We start from the raw sequence: 24,024 nt of genomic DNA, 5'->3' as shown, positions 1-24,024 counted from the left end.
TTATATAGTTGTTTTATAGATTTTTTTTGGCCCAGCCTGTAGCAGCTTAATGATTTTTTCCTCTGGAAAAAAAAAATGCATTCAAAATGCAGACCTGATGCACCCCTGAGTGCAACTGCTTTATTTGTGCATCTCTGTACTAGCAGAGGAGATTCCTTCATGTTCAGGCAACATCAAGCCGCAGCATTCCATTAATAATAAATCAATGTTTAGGCCAGCATGTATACGGCAGCTTATTAGAAGATAATAAGGTGTTCCAAACATACATTCCCTATAGATGCCCTGGCCTGAAATGTGTTCATTAGTCAGCACAAGGTCAGCAGCACAGGAAAAAGAGGGCTTTATAATCACCTGATGCGTCCAGTAGTGCAGCGCAGCGCAGCGCATCTCCACAAGCGCAAGAGCAACAGGTTCACCAGAGGCGGTGTGAAGAACGAGAACTCGATGCGTTCACCCCGCCAAACGGAGGCCGGACGCTCGGCAATCGGGCCACAATCGGAAAAGCAGCCGGGCTGCGGCAGATATCGACTCTGAGCTCGATTACGGTAACGCAAAGTGGCGACAAACTGCGGCAGACTGCGACAGAGGCGTTAAGAAATGAAAGTGGGACGACACGCGGGTCAGGGGGGTTCAAATCTCCCCGTTGACTCGATTCTGCCATCGATTTTCGGCCCCTTTCTTTCTCCCAGTTTCAACACAGGCTCTAGAAACGGTGGAAGGATCTGAGAGATGGAGGGGAAAACACTGACGATCCCCCGATGCTGCACCCCCACGGCTCACGTAATAGACTAAAGGCTCCTTTTGTTGAATCACAGAATACGAAGCCACCTCGGTCCCCACCACCACGTCCCGAGCTGTCTTCAGAGACACAAAGTGATCTTCTGAAAAGCGCCTCGAGCCGAGCGATCAGGCTTTTCCTACAGGACGTCAGAAATCATGTCGGCCTGCTGCTGGAGATCAGAAAAAGGGGAAAAACACACAGGCAACTTGTCGCCAGCAGGATTCAGAGGGACCCGGTGCTTCAGGCATCAACAAAGAAGCTTATTCACAAATGGAATTAAGGGTCCATTGGTTAGCTAGAAAAAAAAAATGTAATTCATTAGTAAAACAGTTCAGGGCTGTAGTGGGTTTAATGTAGATACTCAGTAAGAGAACCTTTACAGATAACACCACCAATCTTAGACCCTTGGACGGTTGGAGGACGGGTCTTTCTGAGAGGGTGGAATGAACTTAAAATAGTTCATATTCAATGATCATGTTCTACAGGAGGAAATACGTCATTTTTGTGCAGGCGAATCGTCCAGGAAAAAGACTGCTGACGTGCAGTTGACGTTTTGGACATTATTTATACTTTTTTCCTGCACTACATTTTGCCCTGTCTTGTACTGTGCTGTAGTCTCTGTATTCTTTTGTCTTGTTGTACTCCGAGGAAAAGCATCTCTTTCAGTAGTAGATGAAATAAATAAAGCAATAAATCCTACAAACCTGGAGGTCCCTTGGTCCTCAAACAGACTCTGTCTGACAGCACGCGATTAGCCATGAGGAACAGAGAATCTATATAAATGTGTGAGAATAAACACTGAAAAACCTACCTTCACCACTGTCCTCGTGCACTAGTGCAAGTGCATGGACTGGACAGCGGCTGACCTCTCACTCGCCAAGGCACGTTGTTGCACGCATACGCTACATCGCCATCAGGCTTGATGATGAAGGCTGAATTATGCACTATAATATGCACAGCCTGTGATGGTATGTGTTATGGGTGGTAGTGTGAACCAGAAGATCCAGGTTCAAACCCCACTTACTACCATCGTGTCCCTGAGCAAGACACTTAACCCTGAGGGGGGGGGGGGGGGGGGGGGGGGGGGGGGTGGTAAGTTGCTCTTGATAAGGGCGTCTGATAAATGCCATAAATGTAAATGTAATGTAAATGTGTTATTGAAGCAGATTTTCTGAGCAACGTCAGAATGGAAAATGAGTGAGTACGAGAATTTCTCAAATAATAATTGTAAGTTGTTGGTATTTACATTTGCATGTAGGCATTTAGCAGACACTCTTATCCAGAGCCCCCTGAAACAGCCCTTCGGGGTTAAGTGTCTTGCTCAGGGACACGATGGTAGTAAGTGGGGTTTGAACCTGGGTCTTCTGGGTCATAGGCGAGTGTCTGACCCGCTAGGCTACTACCACCCCATGATACTTGGTATGATACTTCAACATACAGGATCTGGCAACACTGCCAGTGCACAAAGTGTACGGCAGTATTTCAGATATCAACCAGATGGATGGGTAAGATCAAAAAATGTGGACAAGAGCTTCAAAGTTTCTAGAGGGGAGTAAAGTTGCCGTTCAAACGTTATATGCATATTTTAGTTGTCAAACAACACTGTTAATTATAAGAATGGCTGTGTTTTTGCCTTTCTCTAATTATGTAATTGCACAATATGCATGAGGAGTGCATTGTTTTAGTTTAGTTTTTTTTTTCTTTTTAATCTATTGATCAATTTCTCTGTTTGTAATTCATATTTTTTGTTACTCCCCCTGTAGCAACTCGATATCAAGTTTGAAATTTCCACATCGTGACAAGCCGAGTTCCCGGAGTCATGTGACTGCTGGGTCACGTCAGGCGAGTTCAGTCCTTCTTTCACAGAAGACCCACGTCCAGACAGCTACACATGCAACACTAATATTATACTTACACTTATATTTTTGCAGCTTGAAATGAAGTGCTTTGTTATTCCCTCCTATCATTCTTTTCTGCCATAATGATCAAACAGGAACGTTTTTCCAATAACGGGTCACCTACCGGTCGAGCTGATCCTCTAAATCCACTACACATACATTCACATGGACCCAACTTTTCATCTGACATTATTCACCGATGAGGGACCACAACTGGTTTTTGTATTCGTTTTCCCAGAGCGTGTATTTCCCTGATTGTTTTTCGGTCTCCGTGCTGTGAGAAAAGATGCGGTGTGACGGGCTTCTTTCAGAAAAGCGCAGGAAAAAAGTAGCGCGTCCTCTTTGAAAAACATTGATTTTCCTGCTAACGGGAACAATGCACTTTGTCCCCCGAGGACGCCGCAGAGCTGTCGCTTCCCGAATCTGCTTTGATTTCCGTCCCTTTCTCATTAGACGCTGAATAAAAAATGCTCAGCCTTCCATCATCACACATCTGCCTGTCATTCCCCATCCAGACAATAAAACAGCATTTTCTTTTTCTGGACAAAACGGCGGCGCTCTGCGCTTGTACGTTAATTAGTCCCCGATGACACGTGTGGCCCATGTGACACGCAGCAACGTGCCAGCAGCAGGAGCAGCAATCTGGCAAAGTGTGGAGACTAAATAAAGCATTGAATGTTAAATAAATATTACTCAGAGCAACGATACGTAACTTCGGTTCTGGGTTCCATACGACGTATTTGTCCATTTGAAACTGCACACGTGAGGATTAGTGATAAGATGCGAGGTCCCTAATAAATGCAAGTTAATGAAAATCATTGATGCATCTATCTATCATATCAGGAAATATCATCTTGTTGACTGCGGCGCCATGACCACGGTTGACTCTTGGCGAAACGGCACACATAAAACAATTCCTCGCAAGGAGCTCCACATGCAGAATAGGAGAGACGGAATCATCCATCATCGCCAACGTGGGCTCGTTATGCAGAGATGTTTACCTGCATTCATCTCCAGACGGAAGCAGGAACAGAAGCGAAAGCGTCTGATTGGTGCGTCTGCACTGAGGACTTTTCACCCCCGGTTGCCAGGCAGTTCACCAGGAATGGACGTCCCATCGCAGACGTCGAGGAACAACACCGTGGCTACAGAAACAGCAGAGTCATGAGACCACTGACGAATCTTGCCTTTCTTTCTTCTCCAAGTGATAAAAGTAGGATCCTAACAAGGAAAGGTGAGTAGAATCCGTTATGAACAAATGAACTAGTCCAGAATGTGAGTTTGTGAGCTTCGGATCCTGAAATCCTGAAGCACCTGCACCTGCTCGGCATCTCAAATCCAAATGCAGCACAACCAGGTTTGAGCCGCCCGTACATGCAGAGGTGTGTTTATTGGCAAACCCGAGCCAATGGAAGGTTCTGGTCGGTTGTAAAGCTGTCAGGACTGGAAGACCATGAAGAAGTGTTTCAGAAGGTATCAGAAGGTTGCCGGTTCGAATCCCGATCCGCCAAAGTACCACTGGGGTCCCCTTGATGAAGGTCCCATCCCCACACGCTGCTCCCCAGGAGACCGTCATGGTGCCCACTGTCACTAAGGGTGATGTTTAAATACAGAGGACACGTTTCACCGTGTCACCGTGTGCCGTGTATCACAATGACAATCACGTCACTTTAAAAAAAAACAAACAATAATAACATCCAGCACCTGTCAACAATTAACAACAACAAAAAAAAGAACAGCCAGGGCCCTGCAAAATTACACATCCTGTAACGATCATTTCAGGCATAAAATAAAGAACTTCACGTCTGACGTGATCCTGTTGATGCCGAACGGCTTCTCTATTGCTCTGCAGGGACAAAAAAAAAAACGATGAGCCCCAGTTCTAATATGCAGGAAAGGCTAATTACCCACTTCCTGTTCGTCTAATGAAGGGGTTAAGCGGCCGCCACGTATCAACACTGACTAGGAACGTCACCCGTGCCGCTGTATTAAGGGTGACGTGCCGGGAGGTGTGGACCGAGAAAAAAAACATTTGGGATTTTGTGAATAAAACACCTTGAATTTATTAAAGCAGACACATTTCCTTCTGTGTTTCCGGGCAAATCCGTCCATGTGATCAGAGAGCAGAGAGGATGAAGCTCATGACAATTTGCTGCCGATTGGTTAACGTTCTTCATCAAACCAGAGAGGGGGAAATAACTAAATAAATGAAAACTTCTGCCCGCGGCGGCGCTGTATTCTTCATACCGCGGCCAGAAAATCACCAGGCAACATCATTATGATCGAATCAATTATGCTGCGCACTGCGTCGATGCAACGTCATCCATGCCTGCATGGCGATGCATCGATTATCAATCGATTTCGACACCCCTAGTGGGCGGAGCAGCAGGTGAACAGAGAGAGAGGGCGGGGTCCCACCGCATCAGTGCGCCCCCCCCCACTCATCTCAGATCAGGGACTACATCCCTGCGTTCATCCACTTCCTTCCGTCCTGTTTTGCTCATGCAGACACAGAGAAATGGGGAGGAGCCACGCGCACATGCAACTAGAGGGTGGGGGCGGAGTTAAACGGAGAAAAATCTAACATAACAGTACACGAGCCAGCCGTGACACGAACACACCTGGCACGGGCGGAGGAAGGTCTATAAGAGATGAAAGGGGCGTGTCTGGAGGCACACCACCCGCAACAGAACTCCTATCAGGATCCACCCACCCTCAGAGGCTGAGATGCATGGCGTTCCCCTGCTCCGGCGCAAAAACTCGCAGTAATGCGGCAGGATTCATCTCGAGACTCGTGGCTCACGTGGTGCACGGAGAAGCGCGGTGAGGGATAGATTGCATTTCTCCCCAGACAAATAAAGCCCAGGCAAACACACACACACACACACACTCCTCTGAATTCCAACCTCCGGATGCTCGGATTATCGTCCCTGCAAGATTTTGGAGTAAAAAGAACACTCCAGACGTTACAGGCCAACCAGGACATCTTTCTAACATTATTCAATGTTATTAACATGGAATAATATTGCAGGCCCCTCACGTCCGACGATTCCAGGAGCTCCCTGGGCAAACGTTCAGCTGTTATGAGCGAATCCTTCCTCCGGTTGACCTGTGACCTCGGAGGCGGGTTTAAAATGAGACGACCCGGAAAGCGTTAATGAGGCTGAAATTGTCACCCTGCCCGTCACACGCACTGCTCCTGCCCCCGCGGGCGAACGAATATGAGAACGAGACTCGGTGGCTCCGCGCCCCTCCGCGGAGCCCAGCGCTGGCTGGAGGCCGGCGATAAATTATTCATTGTTTGGGGCGGACACAATGAATACCAATTCCCCCATATTGCGAGGAGCGATCATCAAGGCTGATTGCGGTACCTGAGGTCATTAACTTCTGCGGCACCGAACCGGCAATTCCCGGCAAACAAGCGGTTACCTGGCAACCCGTTCAAAGCTCGGCCCGTGGCCGGACGTGCAGGGAGCGGCGTTGACTATGCGGAGAACAAGAGGAGGTTCCTCAGCGGGGCTCTGGGCTGGAGAGCTTCACCCGGCCGGGATTATGTACGGCACAAAATGTATTCCTCTTCGTTGTGAGAAGGTTGCACGGCCGCTCCTTCTCAGCACATTTCTGAAGGCTGCAAAACGGCAGTTTTTAAGAATCTAGATTTAAAGACTAGATTGTGCAGCACCTTGGGGACCTCGAATTAGACGTCAAAATTCACCAAGAACAAGAAGGTATTAAATTGTTTAATCTTCTAATGTGCACAAACATAAACCTCCGTGGCGAATAGCGGGTTTGAAGCCAGGGATCTTCCCAGACCGCGAGATGCACCCGCAGATACAAGAGAAGAGAGGTCCTACTGTCGCTGTGTGCGGCACATCTGACATGTTCTTTTGAGTGAGGAACGTTTCTCCACAGCTGCTGGACGCTGAATCAACTTCACTTCTCCCTCACCAGCCAACAAACGTCTTTGGTTTGAACCCGGGACCCTCCGACGTGGTAGTAATCTGGAGGAAAACCACGTCTGGGTTTCATATCTCCAGCCCGGGCTATTAAGCGGTCCGGCTTTACGGCTCCCAGGGCTCGGCGATTCCGGACCACTGTTGTCCGGGAGCGGCGTGACCAAGTTAATTACTTCCACGGACACTCGAGCCACCGAAGCGGCGGGCAAAGCGACAAAAACACACCCGGAGCCCACTGTCCTACTGAGGGCCTTGGGGCGACTACGGAGAGCGAGCTTCTCGTAACCGCTGCTAATTACGGCACATTGGCTTCCTGGCATCTCGACCGGAGTGGCAATATTCGGGATTCACACCGGTGCATTGATAAGCATTGGCGAGTGCAGCCGTAGCCGCGTTCTGCATTATTGCTTCGCTGTACGTGCGACAACGTGCGGGAGATCTCCAGATCTTCCGGGAGGGCGGATATGAGAGCCTCTAATAACCCGTGTAATCAAATCCGACTCGCGCTGTTTATTCTTCCACGGAGACGGCGAGAGGGGGAGAACCAGGAACGCTGCAGAGAAGTAAGCCGGCTGTTGAGGGGCTCCTGTCATTTCTGCTGCTCTTCTCCCAGGCCATGATGCCATGCAGTGAAACCGACACTCACGGAACGTTAAATAAAATAAAACGCACGGGTGATCATCAAATAGACTTTTCCCACGGGCTTCACTCCAGCAAGCCCAGGAGGGATAAGATTACTGGTAGTCATGGAAACTTGGGCTGTGTTGGTTTTTGTGTGGTGTCTGATCAAACCTGTTGGCTGGATTGACAGGTGGCAGAAAGATGATGAAAAGAGGAACTTCCGATATTATGAAGCTCGAATTAATGCAAACATGAAACGTGTTCGTCGCAGTCTTGACGGGAGGGGGGTCTCAATCGTCCTGAATGAGGGCTGTCAATCATGCCTCCAGGCTCCTCCCCCTTTTAAATGTTCGTTCAAGCTCATTTTCTTGGTTTTAGGAATAATTACACACCAACATGAAAGGCTGGGTGGGTAGCTAGTTTGTTCCTTAACTTGCAGATAACCAGCAGTGTTGGTTTCTCTTAATCCAGAAGGTATACATGTTGTGACCATGCACTCGGCCCTATATAGTTATGAGAAATTATGGCCCATAATTTAGTCTGTAGTGCATAGAAATAAACACACATAATTGAAGAAATCTTGTGGGTTAATTTATACGGAGTTCTCAAAAATTCAATTACTTTGAGGTCAAAAGAGGAAAAACTCTTAAAAATCCCTCTAAGGGAGTTTCTCAAGTGAAGCATCCATCTCCACACACGCATTTCCATACGCCTCTCAGCGCCAGATTCAGATAATAGAACTGAAACCGGACTTTTTATTCATGAAGACGGACAGAATGAGCCAGATCTCTTCATGGCCCGTCTTAAGAAGGCTGTCACGGATGGGCTCGCGCCGAGATAGTCAAAAGCCATTCCCACGTGGCTCGCTCGGAGCTCGGCGGGCGCGTCTACGGGGCAGGATGCGGCGCAGCCAAGGACACGCGTCTGAAAGAAGTAACGCCAGCGCTCACTCAGCCTAATGGTCTCATCAAACTGTTTTTGTTAGGAGTGTAAATTATAGATGAACAGAGTCCATCAAAGGCGCTGCAGCTCCTTTTCTGAGCGCTTGTGTTGTATTTTAACCGTTGACTCGATCTCATTTTCTTTTTCTCAGTTCGGCCTTATTTAACATATATAACTTCAACGAAGGAATAAATTATACATGAAAACAATACACACAGACATTTTCTGCTGCCATGTTCTTATCTGTCTCGGCCCTTTATTCAATCAAGTGTGTAATCAAGTTCTCACATGGCTTTGAAGAACAGAATAAAGCAGATGAGCTGATCAAGGGGATGTTCTAAGCGAACAGGCGCCTGATGATGTCAGCGTAACTTTATTTTAATACACAGAGGGGGGCTCGATAATCAAATTTAAGCCTTTTTAATATTAGCTGTTACTCGTGAATCATTTCTAACAAACTCAGATGTTCTGTTTCAGCTGATTTTTTAAATTCCATGTAATGTAGATTCTTTTTCTGTAGACTAGATAATATGCATTATTATGAATGCATATGATCATTTACATTTACGGCATTTACCAGATGCCCTTATCCAGAGCGACTTACAATCAGTAGTTACAGGGACAGTCCCCCCCTGGAGACACTCAGGGTTAAGTGTCTTGCTCAGGGACATGATGGTAGTAAGTGGGGTTTGAACCTGGGTCTTCTGGTTCATAGACGAGTGTGTTACCCCACTAGGCTACTACCACCCTGATCATCATGCATATGGCAGATTTATAATTACTTCCTAAATACTCTGAACTACATTTTTAATGGATGAATACAGAGTGCATTCACACCAAAATCCACAGACAAGTAATGAGTTGGTTTTACCGCGCGGATTACGAGAAGTTATCCCACCGGCCGCAGATGGTTGGCTTTGAAGGAGCTGCGGCGCATCACTCACGGCATCGAGGATGACAAAAACTCGCAATTAATCAATCAATCTACCTGCAGCGGAAGCACGAGATAAAGGCGCAGGACTGCCGGCATTAGCGGGATTACCGCCGCACTATTCCGGGTGAGGGGCCGCGCCGCAAGGTGACATCTCCTCTTCTTTTCTCCTGTCGTACTGCAGGCGGACGCGCCCAGCCGAACGAGTCGAGAGGGTGGCGGGTGGCCGGGGCGCCTTATCTCGGCGTGCGGCTCGGCGCCGGCAGGAGGCTGGAGAGAAGGTCTGCCTCCCCAGATAAAGCCCTCCTCTGTCTCCAGATGCCGCCGCTGCCCCCGGCGACCGGCGGCCCGCCGAGCTGGCCCTCTGACAGCGGGGCAATTTGCTGCTGCCACACTCGGAATTTTGGCGTTCCGGCAATCCGGGCCGCATTGTGGAGCGATAGGATATCGAGCGGCCGAGGCTGAATCTGCACGGCAAAAGGACCAAAATCCCAGCCGTGACAGCAGTTTATTTAGTCAAAGTGAAAGTGACGAGATTGTCATTGTGAGACACTGCAGCGCAGCACACGGTGACACGGTGAAACGAGTCCTCTGTATTTCACCGTCAGCCTTGGTGACAGTGGGCACCGTGACAGCCGCCCGGGGAGCAGCGTGTGGTGACGGGACCTCGGTGGCACCTTGGCGGCTCGGGATTCGAACCCACTAGGCCACCACCGCCTCATTTATAAGTTAAAGGTCAACGATTAATACGGTTAAATGTTCCTGTGACCTATTATTCAGCCTTCTAGGGCGTGTAGGGCGTGGCCTGCAGCTGAGTTTGCAGATCGGACCACCTGCCTCGCCGGCCCGCCGTCCTATTAATACCCGCGACAATAAATTACAGCCGGCAAGCGGAGGACGGGAAGCGGGCGGGGAGGTTAAGTGCCGCCGGCGTTATTTACACACGCATCATATTCACTCCGAACGCGCCGGCCGCTCCTCCTCGCCGCGCTCCGTACAACAAAGATAAGAGCTTCAGAGGGAGCTGCAGAACGCGGCCTCAGAACTGAATAAAGGAAGGAACACTGTTTGATTGGCTTTGTGAACATGGCGGGCCGGCGGTGGCCATCTTTTTATCGCTTATTTCCTAGTAAGACCTCACGTGGGTGCTCTGACGGGTCCAGGACCGCCGGTCGGACCGCGACCCCCTGATTTCCTCGGACAGATGGTGCCGTCTGCTCGCTCGGTTCTCCTCCGGGGAGAATTGATTCCGGGAAAGGTCGTCTGAAATCCAGGGGAAGGAGTATGGATGCGGAGTTACTTAACACTCCACGAGCTGCCGAGGGAAGGAGAGAGCTGTCATCGGCGTTCTGTCGATTCGGGACGGAATTTAACTTCGCTAATTGTCCGTCAGGAGACGAGGTAAAAGAAGAGTGGTGAATAACGCTCCTTTTTCCGTAATGAGAGGAGCGCCGCGGCCACGGGCCCGAGAATCTATTTCTGCCTCCGAGACGAGAAACAAACGTCTATTATGCAGCCTGTCATCCTCGAGAGTTATCACTTCGGCTGAGTCCACTAAAAATATGTCACGATGTGGCACGAACCACGCAGCTTCCATTTTAATACATGCAAAGGACGGATATCAACATGAATTATTATAGATCTTTTGTTGGCCATCAATTTGCAAAAATTTTAATCAAAAATTCAGTGTGTGTGCAAACGCCCACCAAATGAGGGAATGCAATGCAACACACACAGCAGGTGAACTGCATATGAACGTTACTAGAGGACATGCTCTTATAATCAGAATTTCTTCATGTTCTATAAATATTCTTCAAATAATTCACCTCGGCTGCGCACCACCGGCGCAGGTCTGGAACACACGAGTTGAATTGTACAATACCTTAATAACTTCATCTGTTTATTTACACCTAATTGCTTCCACCGAAATTCCTGATTATTTATTCATAACCACATGGAATGCTGTTATTTATCAGCCCTCAGCATAATGCGCCGGGATTAACCAATCGAGATAAGCAGGATACGCGCGATTACTAGTAGGTATAATGAGATTACGTAGGCACGCGCCTTCTCCCTCTGGGGCGACTGGGGACAGCATGACAGCGGCTCTCGGGCCTGCCAGGACGCCCGCGGGTGAGGTCTGTAAACAGGTGGACCAGGGAAGCGTGCGGGCCCTTACAAGTCCACCCAAAGCGCCAAGGAGCGAAATACCTGGAGCTGATGCTACTAATACCTCGGGCACTTGTCGGGGTTCATTTCCCCCGCCTGCTTGCGGGAGGCTTGGCACCCGGAGGAATGCCATCTGATCCTCCGGTGTCCTCCAAGCCCCAAGCGCGACTGCGGCGCGGCTCAATACGGAGCCTGCACGCACCAGCCGCTCACGATAATACTGGGACGTCGGCCGTGTACGCAATCAGGCTGAGGAGCAAAGGACACTTCTCGTATTATAACATGTTATAACATGCTGCAATTAGCTGGACTTCAATTCAAGGACCGTTTCAAAAATTATGTTTTATTGTACTGTGTTGCTCGAGAGACGCCAAGAGCAAGAACCAAATTCCTGGTGCAATAAACACCATTCTGATTGCAACGTACGGACGGCCGGACTATCTGACCCAATCAGCTTTGAGGTATGCTATATGCCAACTATGCTAATGTGGACAACGTTGATAACACTGTTAAAAGTGTAGACGAAATCAGGCTTAAACACTGCTGCTAAAAGACAAATAGGGGACTCTTCCAGCTCAATACGCACATAATGCGCATAATGCACATACAAACAATGCTAAATACTTAATGCATAACAAGACGCATTTCTGCTTCAGGTCACTCACCACAATAGCACTGTTTAATATCATAACAACAGTGAACTTCTACTGCAGGTGAGAGAGTGGAAGATACAGAACGATGATCTACGACCCGTAAGGCAAAACCGATAATCACCTTTAATAAAACGCTTCAAGCACGTTAAAACCCATATAAAACGACACGACCACAACAGACCCGCTCTTCAGCCCCTATTCATTTGGGTGGCATTTATGGCTCTTCTTTTTTTTGTACAAATTGATAATCCCGCCGTTCATTAGAAAAGACTGTTTATGCTCCACTGTGCGAGTTCAGCCGTCTGTTTTAGCTCAAATCCAATTTCCTCAGGATGCGATTTTAAACAGCAAATTTTATTCCTCTGATAGACTTTTAAAAAGGGCTTTAATTGCAGCCATGCGGCAGCGAGGGAGAAGCTGGCACAACAGCTCCGCTTAATTATCCGAGCGGAGGATATTACACATGAACACGGAATGATTTTCCAATCAAGGTGCCTCTCCTGCAGCGCTAAAGAGGCGCAGCGGCACAATGGCCGGCGAGTGCATTTCATAAAGCGGAGGGCCTGACGCTAATCCAGATCCTCAGGCTCTGCGAGGAGCGGGGAGCCAGCTCAGGAACCACACTTCATATATTCTGATGAGGTGTGCCCCGGGGTCTCCATCCTATCCTCAAAACACAACCCACAGCGGGCAGCCCAGGGTGTTTTCATGCTTGGTCTTTTCCAGCGAGTTAAAGAACTTCGCTCAGACCGCTCTGGATGGAATCGAGCTGATGCCTCCTGAGATAGCTTAACCTGCCCGTCCTGAACACAAAGCGCTCTTGGTTTGCCTCGATTGTTTCCAGTCTTGCTCTAGAGAGATTGCGTGATATTACCCAGAACTCCAGAGGAACTCTATATTGCTTTTTGTGAGAATAGCAAGTATTTACTGCATTTACCAGACACCCTTATCCAGAGCGACTTACAAACAGTAGTTACAGGGACAGTCCCCCCTGGAGACACTCGGGGTTAGTTGTGCTGCTCAAGGACACAATGGTAGTAAGTGGGGTTTGAACCTGGGTATTCTGGTTCTAAATAAAAACTAAATACAATCCATATGCCGCCAAATCCAACACAGGAAGTAGTAATTGTATGATGGCTATGAGATCCGTTGTTGTGAAATACTCCACACGGTAAAGTCTCATTCAGACCAGGCGGGAGTGGGCGGAATCCGCAAATTAGTATCTCCACCCAGCCAGCCTAAAAGAGCCAAAAAGCACAAATACACAGACAGACAGAGACCGAACAGCACCCACCAGCAAGTGTGTCTAGGGACGTGACAGCAGAGGGAGTCGTGCTGATGTTAACCAGGATCCCTTCAAAGAACCAACTCTTTTTAGGCACCAAACTAATTTATATTTGAGTGGAAGAACTCGACTATGACCCAGATGGCACACAACATTGTTTTAACCCCTAAAAAAAATCTACGCTGCTCTAAATAGAGTTAAAATTCACATAAAGCAAATTGAGCTACATGAGGGGGAACTGGTCAATGACCTGAAAATACCTGGGACCACAGTAAAAAAGGTTACTATTGGTAACACACCACGTTGTCATGGATTAATATCCTGCAGCGCTCGAAAAGTCCTCCTGCTTAAGAGAGCACATGTCCAGGCCCGTCTAAAGTTTGCCAGATACCATCGGGATTATCCACTACCTTAGGCCACTATTACACAAATGTACCACTACAACCACGTTTTTGTGTACTAGTCGTAAAATGCCACCGTTTGGCGCTGCTTCTGTTTACTCTCCGAATGAAGCGCCCAGACCAGAGGGACCAGAGGGATCCTGGTCCATGGCAATGAACTGCTGACGAGACGATTCAGCATGAACCTAACTAGAGGGTCACCACAGCCACCACCATCGTAACAACTAAAGCTTCAGGGGTCTTCAAATGGACCAGTAGCATCATAATGGGCACGCAATGGGCACCAGGACACTGGACTACAACCTACTCTGCACTGTCCAGTACCGCCAAACATGTACAGATGCTCTTAACTACACCCGTTGGACTTCTTTTCTTTTCGTGGACAAATCACCACCAGCCCGGCACTGACACCAATTGCAGGCTCACTCTACCCTGGAAGGGGGTCCCTCTCTCTATCACTCCTTCCCAACGTTTCTTCCTTTTTTTTTTTATGGATATTTTCCTTGTATTCAGAAGGGTCAAGTGTAGGTTCTGTTAAAGCGCATTGAGACGTACTGTATGTAATTATGGACTATATAAGAAATAAATGTTGGTGGTGGTGGTGGTTCTCACCCCTCTGTATAATTATTCAATAGTCTATCATTTTAAAATCCTTAAATGATGAAAGAATAAGAGACTGCTTGTTTATATCATTATTATGAATTAGTCAGACAAAATCATTGTCCATCAGCTATTTTCCTCAAGAACAACAGAACGACATGAAATACGAAGACGGCGTCCCGCCCTACAGGTCTACACAGCAGACAGACTCTTAAGCTGGCAGTTATCATTGTCATTTTATGAGCCACAGGCACAGATTTTGCTCTAAACCATGCAAATCACCGGGACACCAAGCAGAGCGCCAGCTGCGAGAGCGACCGTGCTGACAGATCGCGGTGACAGCTGAGCCTGCCGAAGACAACTACAGGGACACCGCGTGTTCGGGCTGCAGGGGACCTGGAAATTATTTACATCTTGCACACGCAACAAACCTTTCCGGAGCGGCAAAGTGGGATCGAGGGAAGGGGCGGTGACCCGCTGTTCGGGTAATTACCCCGGACGCGCCCTTCTGACCTGGTGCACCCGGCCTGCCAGCTCACCATCAGTCTCCGTCCCGCAGAACATCAACGGGTCAGGACCTGGAGGCCACGCGTGGTCCCGTATCTTCACCCTGCGGGCCGATTAAAATAACAGCGTTAATGGTTTTTTCTGGTGAAATGCTGCTTTTGCTCTGAATCGACGATTAATCGTTTAAAACTTAAAATATTCAACGGGCCGGCAGCAAGCAGGAGACAAATTTCAAAGTTGATTGATCCCGCCGTAATAGGCAGGGCAATTATTGTATTTAACCAACAGTGAAACTAATGAATAAATTACTTCTTTTCCAATCATTTTGTCGATATGACATGGGTAATTAATACATTCATCAACACCAAAGTGTCCCATAGATTAAATTATTCTGATTTTGGATCCTGCAAAAGTGGGACCTTTGTTTTTATTTTTAAATCAACAATTTATGGACAGTTAATGAAATAAAATGCTAATTATGCGTTTGGAAGTTTCCCACAATTAGTTGTGACCTTGCAGGAGTGCATCTGAGGCGCTGCAAACATGGAAAAATGCGTTTGATATGCAGAATGCATCTGCACATCGGCTCCTCTGAAGCCCCAGACAAGGTGACTGCCGTCAGATTCCTCACATCCCGTCGGGAGCAGGACGCGTGGCGCTGCACATAATGCTAATCAGAGCATGCGCCGGGCCCCGCAGATGCATTGTGCTCACGACCCTGATAAGGGAGCCTGCTGGGAACCGGTGCTCAGGCCTCTACCCTGATGCGAACGGAGGGTGGACATGCGAGACAGTAAAACACCTACCTACAAGTGAGGGATGAATTATGATATGCATCCAGTATTCACAGCGCTTCCCTATTAACACACTGTGTTATGCAACAGCCTTATTCAAAATTATACACAAAACTATAAAACATAAAAATAACAAGTAGATAAATAATTGCAGATTTTGCCATAACACAAAGCAGCTTTTGGCACAGAAAACCGTATGCGGACATTACAATGATATTATTTCTGAAACACTCGCCTATGAACCAGAAGACCCAGGTTCAAACCCCACTTACTACCATCGTGTCCCTGAGCAAGACACTTAACCCTGAGTGTCTCCAGGGGGGGACTGTCCCTGTAACTACTGATTGTAAGTCGCTCTGGATAAGGGCGTCTGGTAAATGCTGTAAATGTAAAATGTAAATGTAAACCAGATTTTCCACGCCAAAATAATGAAATATTTGCAATATCGTGAAATAGTTCTTTGCATGCTCATATTATTTACATGTAAATTAAAAATAAAAAAACCAACAGACAGCAACAAGTGCTGAAGCACTTTGAACAGTGATTAAAAATGTGATTTGTCATATTGCAGGTTACTTTTTCCCCACGTACACCATAAATCACATAGTTTTGGGGTAAATAAATACGTTTATAACAAAAAACCTGGAATTCAGAAGAAAAAGCGGTTAAGGAAGCTGCCACGTAATCAGAAGGTTGCAAGTTCGAATACCGAGACGCCAAGGTGCCACAACAAAGCACCGTCCACACACGCTGCTCCCCAGGAGCCTGTCATGGTGCCCACTGTTACCAAGGGTGATGGTTAAATACAGAGGACACATTTTACCGTGTCACCGTGTGCTGTGCTGCAGTATTTCAGAATGACAATCACTTCACTTTCACTTTCTTTGTAACTTTAAGATGTTAGTCTTTAGTCTTAAAAAAAATTATTATTTTTTTATTATTATGATGAAGTACATTTTTTTTGTTGAAGAAATGTTGATCTATAATTAACTTCATGACTTTTGATCTGAATTATCATCCCAAAAAAGGACACTAAGTTGATTGGTTATATGTGAACAATGGGAAAAATTGTATTTAATTAAACATAAAATGTGGAACAGTGATGCGCTGTATATATATGATGGACATGCAGTGTCTACAAAGGGTCGAACTGTAGGGCGTCAAAGCCCTTGAAAATGTATGTGATTTTGTGGCTATATAAGAAAAATGTTGCTGTTGTTGACTGTGATATAACTCAGTGATAATTATTTTTGTCTCCGTTCGTCTTTTTATGGGCATACTTGCTGAGAGGCAAAGAGTTCTTCAATTACATCATCTTTTCTTTCTATGCCATATTGTATAATTTGTCATTTAAGAGATTGATTTTGTATTCGAGGTTCTTGTTTTATTGCAGAAGGCTCTTATTGTCTTTAACCTTCTGGCAAAACTGTTTTTTGGTCTCGTTCACCTCTATAGTTTTTAGCCTAAGGAACTTCTGCAGTCTCAAACATTTTTCACACTTTGACGTGAACAGGTTTTTTGTTTTTTGCTACAGAACCTCTTTCACAGTTATCTTCGGGGCCAGAGCATTGACAGACTCACTTTGGATCATGCTTATCAAATCGTATTTGTGGTCTATGTATGCTGCATTCTACTTAACATCCTCAGTGTCTAAAGAAAAATCCTCATGCTTCTTGCACATGATCGTACATTGTCCAGATTTTGTGTCTTCATTATTACACTCAGTGGACTCCTCCTCTGAGGAAGCATCTTTATGCTTGATAGTATATTGTCCTGATTTGTCCCACAGCCGATGTCTTTGAGGTTTGAGAGAGGGGCTTGATGATTTTAGTGTGAAGTCACTAAGTTATGTCTTGGCTTCAATGTCACCATGCATGTCTTGCGCAGTGGCTTCATCACTGTTCAGTGGAAGCTCGAAGATCTCATTCTCCATAACCATGGTCTCCTCCATACTTCTAGCTTCATCCATTTTGATCACCATCTGGTCTGACGTCCTGTACGTTTTGTGAAGAGGATTTTCCACGGCAACAGCTGCAATTTCTAGCACTACTGGCTGGAGATTTTAACAATAAATCGTCTACTTCAGAACATGTATTAATAAGGCCAAGTAAATTGCAAAAAGAATTATATGTAACATATGCAATATGCAATACGTAAACAATTACTCTAATCTTTTTAAATAACTTTCTTTATGTCCAGCATTCTGATAGGATAAAGAATTAAGAATTTTGACAAAATTCTTGCATTCAAGAATCAACCTGACCAGATTCTTCAAGTCAGCACAATATATGTGCGCAAAGAAAAGAAATATCTTGTTTAAAATATGATAAATATTCATGTTATCCATAACTATTAAATTTTTTTTAAATACATAATAATTGATCTAAAACACATTATACATTTTCTGTTGGATTTTTGGTTAATATATTAGGAAAGTACACACAAACTGATTCAAAAACTAAAACCAAAAAATGTCACAACATTACAATGATATGGAAGCATTGCTAGGTCTAAAATTTTAATCTTCCCAAGCAAATTAAAAAATTAAGATAAAAAGAAAAAAACTAACATTCAGATATTGGCATAATATAGCTATAGGCACAAGGGGAAATGGACGCCACTGAATACGTATATTAATCCAGGTGCTATTTTTCTGGTATGTGTAAAGGTTTAATGACTGATTGCCCTCCTCTATGGGCAGGCAAACCACCTAACCATAGGTTCAGGGTTCCCGTACGTTTATTTCCAATGCCAGGTTAAATATGGGCCCTTAAAACTGGTAAGACTGGTAAAACACTAATTTCAGAATAAGATACATGGCTCATTTGTACAAATATATTTACAATGAAAAGTATTTACTGTATGCCAGGGCTCTAGAGCGCAGCCTATTTCACACATGCAACCAAAGTTCGCAGCGGTGCGGTCAACTCTTCTGTACTTTCACATTTAGGCCAATCTCTAAGCTCCCTTTCTTCTCAAAAGAGAAAATAGTTTACTACCAGTTGAATTTTTTTTTAATACCATAGTATGCTACATACTATTTTGCAAAACATTGGTGGGAGGACATTATTTTATGCTGTCAACACTTTCTTCTGTGAATATGGCCTGAGCTGGAAATCGTGAAGCAGCATCTGCATCAATGACTGCAGAGATCTTCCCCTGCTACCTTGTTCCAGGACACAGATTGACTTGCAAAGCGGTGATACATGGCAGATGGGTTCAGCCAACTGAACGAACTGAATGTGTCTCTGCAGGGCAAGGACACCAGCATTTTAAACCTATATGACAAGGTGGGTGGCTTCCTGAAGGAAGCCTTAGCGAAGTAGATGTTTTTTTTTCTTCTCTAGTGAGGATGTGGACAGAGCTCCAGTCAAGTCGATCATAGTGTGAAATTTGACCGCCCTGATTCATGATTTTCAATCCTACTTTCCTGACATGACTGCTGAATTGGGTTAGGAAGACATTTCTCTAGTCTGAAGCAAAAAGAAGCAATCTGATGACGAAAGGCCTTTATTGCTGTTGCAATACACCATGTCACTAGTCACAAGTACCAGCAAAAAACTGCCCATCATCTGGCCCTGAACATTTGCCAGTCAGCACTCAAAACAGTCTTGAATGTTCTCTGGTTCTCACCTGCTTCAGAACCGGTTTTGTGCGTCTAACGAGCGATCTGTATGTTGGAATTAGCATAACAGTGACATTTCGTTGCAAAGTCCACATGTTGATGGAATTTAGGGAGAACTGACTTGATTCGCACGGTTGAAATGTCCGGCGACAACGAACAGTCCATCAGGGTGTACGTTCTGCTGATCGCTAACAGCTCCGTACAGCACGCAGAGCGCATCCTTCCTGCTAAATAGGGTGGTAGTAGCCTAGCGGGTAACACACTCGCCTATGAACCAGAAGTCCCAGGTTCAAACCCCACTTACTACCATCGTCTCCCTGAGCAAGACACTTAACCCTGAATGTCTCCAGGGGGGGACTGTCCCTGTAACTACTGATTGTAAGTCGCTCTGGATAAGGGCGTCTGGTAAATACTGTAAATGTACAATGTTCATCTATAATTAACTTCATGACTTTTGATCTTCATTATCATGCAAAAAAAGGACACTAAGTTGATTAGTTTCAAGTGAACAATGGGAAAAATCTTTATTTATAATGAATTAAAACATGTCTTTCTTTACTTTTAATACTTACTACTTATGTACATGTGCTTTCTGTTTTTTATTTTTAATAAATTTGCCAAAACGTCAAGTAAACTTTTTCCACATTGTCATTAAGGGGTGTTGTGTGTAGAATTCTGAGGGGAAAATGAATTTAGTCCAGTATAGAATAAGGCTGAAAAGAAACATAAAATGTGTAAGAGTGATGCGCTGTATATATATGATGGACATGCAGTGTCTACAAAGGGTCTAACTGTAGGGCGTCAAAGCCCTTGAAAATGTATGTGATTTTGTGGCTATATAAGAAAAATGTTGCTGTTGTTGACTGTGATATAACTCAGTGATAATTATCTTTGTCTCCGTTCGTCTTTTTATGGGCATACTTGCTGAGGAGCAAAGAGTTCTTCAAGGAGAGAATCTTTTCTTTCTGTTCCATGTTGTATAATTTCTCATTTAGAACATTGATTTTTGTATTCGAGTTTCTTTTTTTTTTGCAGAAGGCTCCTACTGTCTTTTTCCTTCTGGCAAAATAGTTTTTTCCGTCTCGTTCACCTCTGTAGGAACTTCTGCAGTCTCAAACATTTTTCACACCGTGACGTGTGGAGGTTTTTAGTTTTTAGCTACAGAACCTCATTCTGTACTTGCACAGTTATCTTCTGGGAAAGAGCAATGACTAACTCACTTATCAAATCGTGGTCTATGCATTCCACATTCTCCTCAACACCCCCGGTGTCTTCCTCTAAAGAGAAATCTTCATCCTTCTTGCACATGATCGTATATTGTCCAGATTTGTCACCGCTCCATCTTTGAGCTTTGAGAGAGGAGATTGAGATTGTCTTTAAGGTTTGAGAGAGGAGCTTGATGATTGCAGTGTGAAATCACTAAGTAAAGTCTCGGCTTCAGAGTTACCATGCATGTCTTGTGCAGCGGCTTCATCAATATCCTCAGTGTCCTCCTCTGAGGAAAAATCCTCATCCTTCGTGCACAGGATCGTGTATTGTCCAGATTTGTCACTTGTCTGTTCAACACCCTCAGTGTACTCCTCCTCTGAGGAAACATCTTTATCCTACTTGCACATGATCATATAGTGTCCTGTTTTGTCACTTGTACGTCTTTGAGGTTCGAGAGATGAGCTTGATGATTTTAGTGTGAAGTCACTAAGTGAAGTCTTGGCTTTAATGTCACCATGCATGTCTTGTGCAGTGGCTTCATCACTGGTCAGTGGAAGCTCGAAGATCTCATTCTCCATAACCATGGTTTCCTCCATACTGCTAGCTTCAGCCATTTTGGTCACCATCTGCTCTGATGTCATGTCCATTTTGTTAAGAGGATTTTCTACGGCAACATCTGCAATTTCTGGCACTACTGGTTGGAGATCGTCACCATCAAAAGCTTTAATGTCACCATGCATGTCTTGTGCAGTGGCTTCATCACTGGTCAGTGGAAGCTCGAAGATCTCATTCTCCATAACCATGGTTTCCTCCATACTGCTAGCTTCAGCCATTTTGGTCACCATCTGCTCTGATGTCATGTCCATTTTGTTAAGAGGATTTTCTATGGCAACATCTGCAATTTCTGGCACTACTGGTTGGAGATCGTCACCATCAAAAGTCTTCTTCAGAAATTGTATTAAAAAGAACAAGTACATTGCAAAAAGGATTATAGTTAACATATTCAGTATTCAAAAATTAAATACTTAAATATGTTTAAATACTTTTCTTCTATCTTCTGGTAGAATAAAAGAATTTTTAATTTTGACCAAAACTGCATTCAAGAACCAACCTGACCAGATCCCTCAAGTCAGCAAAGACTGCTGAATTGGGTTAGTAACACAAACACTTGCTTGCTCGCATCCCTGCGGATACACAACATAGCACTGAGGTCCCCTTGATGCAGGTACCGTCCCTGTCATGGTGCCCACTGCTCACCAAGGGTGACTGTTAAATACAGAGGACACATTTCACCGTGACACCGTGACACCGTGTGCTGTGCTGCAGTGTTTCATAATGACAATCACTTCACTTTGTAACTTGTGAGTCTTTAGTCTTAAAGAAACTATTATTATTTGGGCCTGTCAGTATGACAGACCATTTAATATTGTGCTGTGAATACGTTTTTGGGTCCCTGAGGGCAGGGCACTCGTTGAAGCAAGTGACCTAGGTCTGATTTATGTGACAAGTTGGTGCCGCCAACGGGGGTTTGGAAAACCCAGAAAAACCCGGAGAAAGGTAAAAAAGAAAATGTTTTATATTCAAGGCTGCCACGCTAAGAACGTGAAAGGCCTGACCTCTCCGCACAATATGATATATTGTTTGTTTTGATAGGTCATACTGACTGCCCACAAATCGGGTTCAAAGTGTTAAAAAGTACGGTTTACTGTTGTGCAGAGGAAGAAGTTTTCAGCTCCCTGTGAACAGCCGTCAAAGCTAGCTAGTGACACGGAGTCGAGGCGAAGCCGAAGGTTTCGCCGAGTCACACAATCTGATATATTGGATGTGTCGCTAGTAGTCCCCAACGAAGAAACCAATAAGTAATTTTGTGCGGAGAGGTCAGCTCTCCGCACAAAATTACTTATTGGTTTCTTCGTTGGGGACTACGGGACACCCACAATTCGTGACCAAACTAGTAAAAGTGTTCATGAAAAGATTTGTTTTTTTCGAATTTGCGATGACACGGTTCAACGCACATACACATAATTCATGTCAGGTCGTGCCGCTTTTCGTTCGCACGGTTTGACATATGGCTCGGCTTGGTGGGATTTACGAAAATACGTTTTCGGGAACGCGTTTATTATCCTAGTCCAAAATTGGACCTTTTTTGGACTTTGTGTCCAGATGGTTTGATGTCTTGTAGATCTCACCAATACAGACGTTTTGACATATGGTTTGTCTCTGTCTGATTTACGAATCACGCACAATTTTGGAAAAACAAATAAAGTTTGAATGGGCAAAAAAAATAAGTTTTATTTCAGACTTTTTTGGCACTTAATGCGTGTCGTACCGAAGCACGCACACCGGCGTGCTATATATCAAAAATTAGTACTTTATTGTGTGAGGTGTGCTATTACTTTTATAAGCAATCGGACTGTGTGTGGCCGAGCTATTAACACTCAAAAAGGGGCCCCATTTTACAAATACTACCAATGCTAAAATTCGCATTCAATGCATTCCAATGGGGAAATGACCTGTTTGAGCGTTAATAGCTCGGCCACACCCAGTCCGCTAACATGCTCATTTTTAAACATAGTCCAAAACGTTACCAAATTTAACGTGACACAATAGTTACTAAACGTCATCAAATTTAATGTGACGCATCTTGGCCATTCCGTTAGCATATTCAATGCTAGCATTAGCATGCTAACATGCTAATTTTTCAGCATGCTCCAAACGTCACCAAATGTAATGTGACGTATCTTGGTCACGCCTTGTTAGCATTTTTATGTTAGCATGCTAGCATTAACATGACGACATGTTATCTTTTCAACATGTTCTAAAACGTCACCAAATTTCATGTGACCGCCTGCTCCATCGCCTTCTTTAATAACACCGCCTGATTTTGCAGCTGAGACCAACCAGTTCAGGAGGCCATGCCCGCTCCTGCGAAATACGCCCGGACAAGCCCATCAAAATTTCCTCTGGAATTTTGGTTTCTAGTTGGGTCTGTCAGGAAGACAGACCATTTATTATTGTGCTGAGAATGGCAAAAAAGAACATTAAAGAACGTTAAAGACCGCCACGCGAAGACCGTCAAACGTAAAGAAACAACGGAGTGGTCAGGCCGAAGGCCTGACCACTCCGCACACGATGATATATTTTTTGTTTTTGTAGGTCGTACGGCCCGGCCACAAATCGGGTTAAAACGTGTAAAAAGTACCGTTTACCATCGTGCCGGGAACGCGTTTTTGGCTCCCCGAGGCTAACCGTTGAAGCTAGCGACCCGAAAATCGAGGCGAGGCCGAAGGCCTCGCCGAGTCTTACGATCCGACGTATGGGACGAGTCGGTGGCACCAACGGGGGTTTGGAAAACCCGGAAAAAGCCGGAAAACCGGGAAAAAGGCAATAAAAGGACACGTCTTACGTCCAAGGCCGCCACGATAAGACCGTGAAACGCACAGAAACAACGGAGTGGTCAGGCCGAAGGCCTGACCACTCCGCACACGATGATATATTTTTTGTTTTGGTAGGTCGCACGGCCCGCCCACAAATCGGGTTCAAAGCGTAAAAAGTACGGTTTACTGTTGCGCAGAGGAAGAGGTTTTCAGCTCCCTGTGACCAGCCGTAAAAGCTAGAGACACGGGAGTCGAGGCGAGGCCGAAGGCCTCGC

The 24,024-nt window shown here is 45.4% G+C and overlaps 1 protein-coding gene across 5 annotated transcripts in view; it reads right to left on the bottom strand.

Moving 5' to 3' along the window:
- Window positions 1-24,024, bottom strand: part of enox2 (ecto-NOX disulfide-thiol exchanger 2) — a 180,980-nt gene that overhangs the window by 135,058 nt on the left and 21,898 nt on the right. For 3 of the 5 annotated variants that reach the window (XM_028960941.1, XM_028960945.1, XM_028960946.1), the window contains exon 2: window positions 14,669-14,847. The gene's annotated coding sequence lies outside the window, so the exon portion shown is untranslated. The remainder of the gene's footprint in view (window positions 1-14,668; window positions 14,848-24,024) is intronic. The other 2 variants (XM_028960943.1, XM_028960942.1) reach the window with 2 other exon arrangements.

The sequence above is a fragment of the Denticeps clupeoides genome, chromosome 18 (genome assembly GCF_900700375.1).
Source record: "Denticeps clupeoides chromosome 18, fDenClu1.1, whole genome shotgun sequence".
NCBI lineage: Eukaryota > Metazoa > Chordata > Actinopteri > Clupeiformes > Denticipitidae > Denticeps > Denticeps clupeoides.
This window is presented reverse-complemented; position numbering and strand designations above follow the sequence as displayed.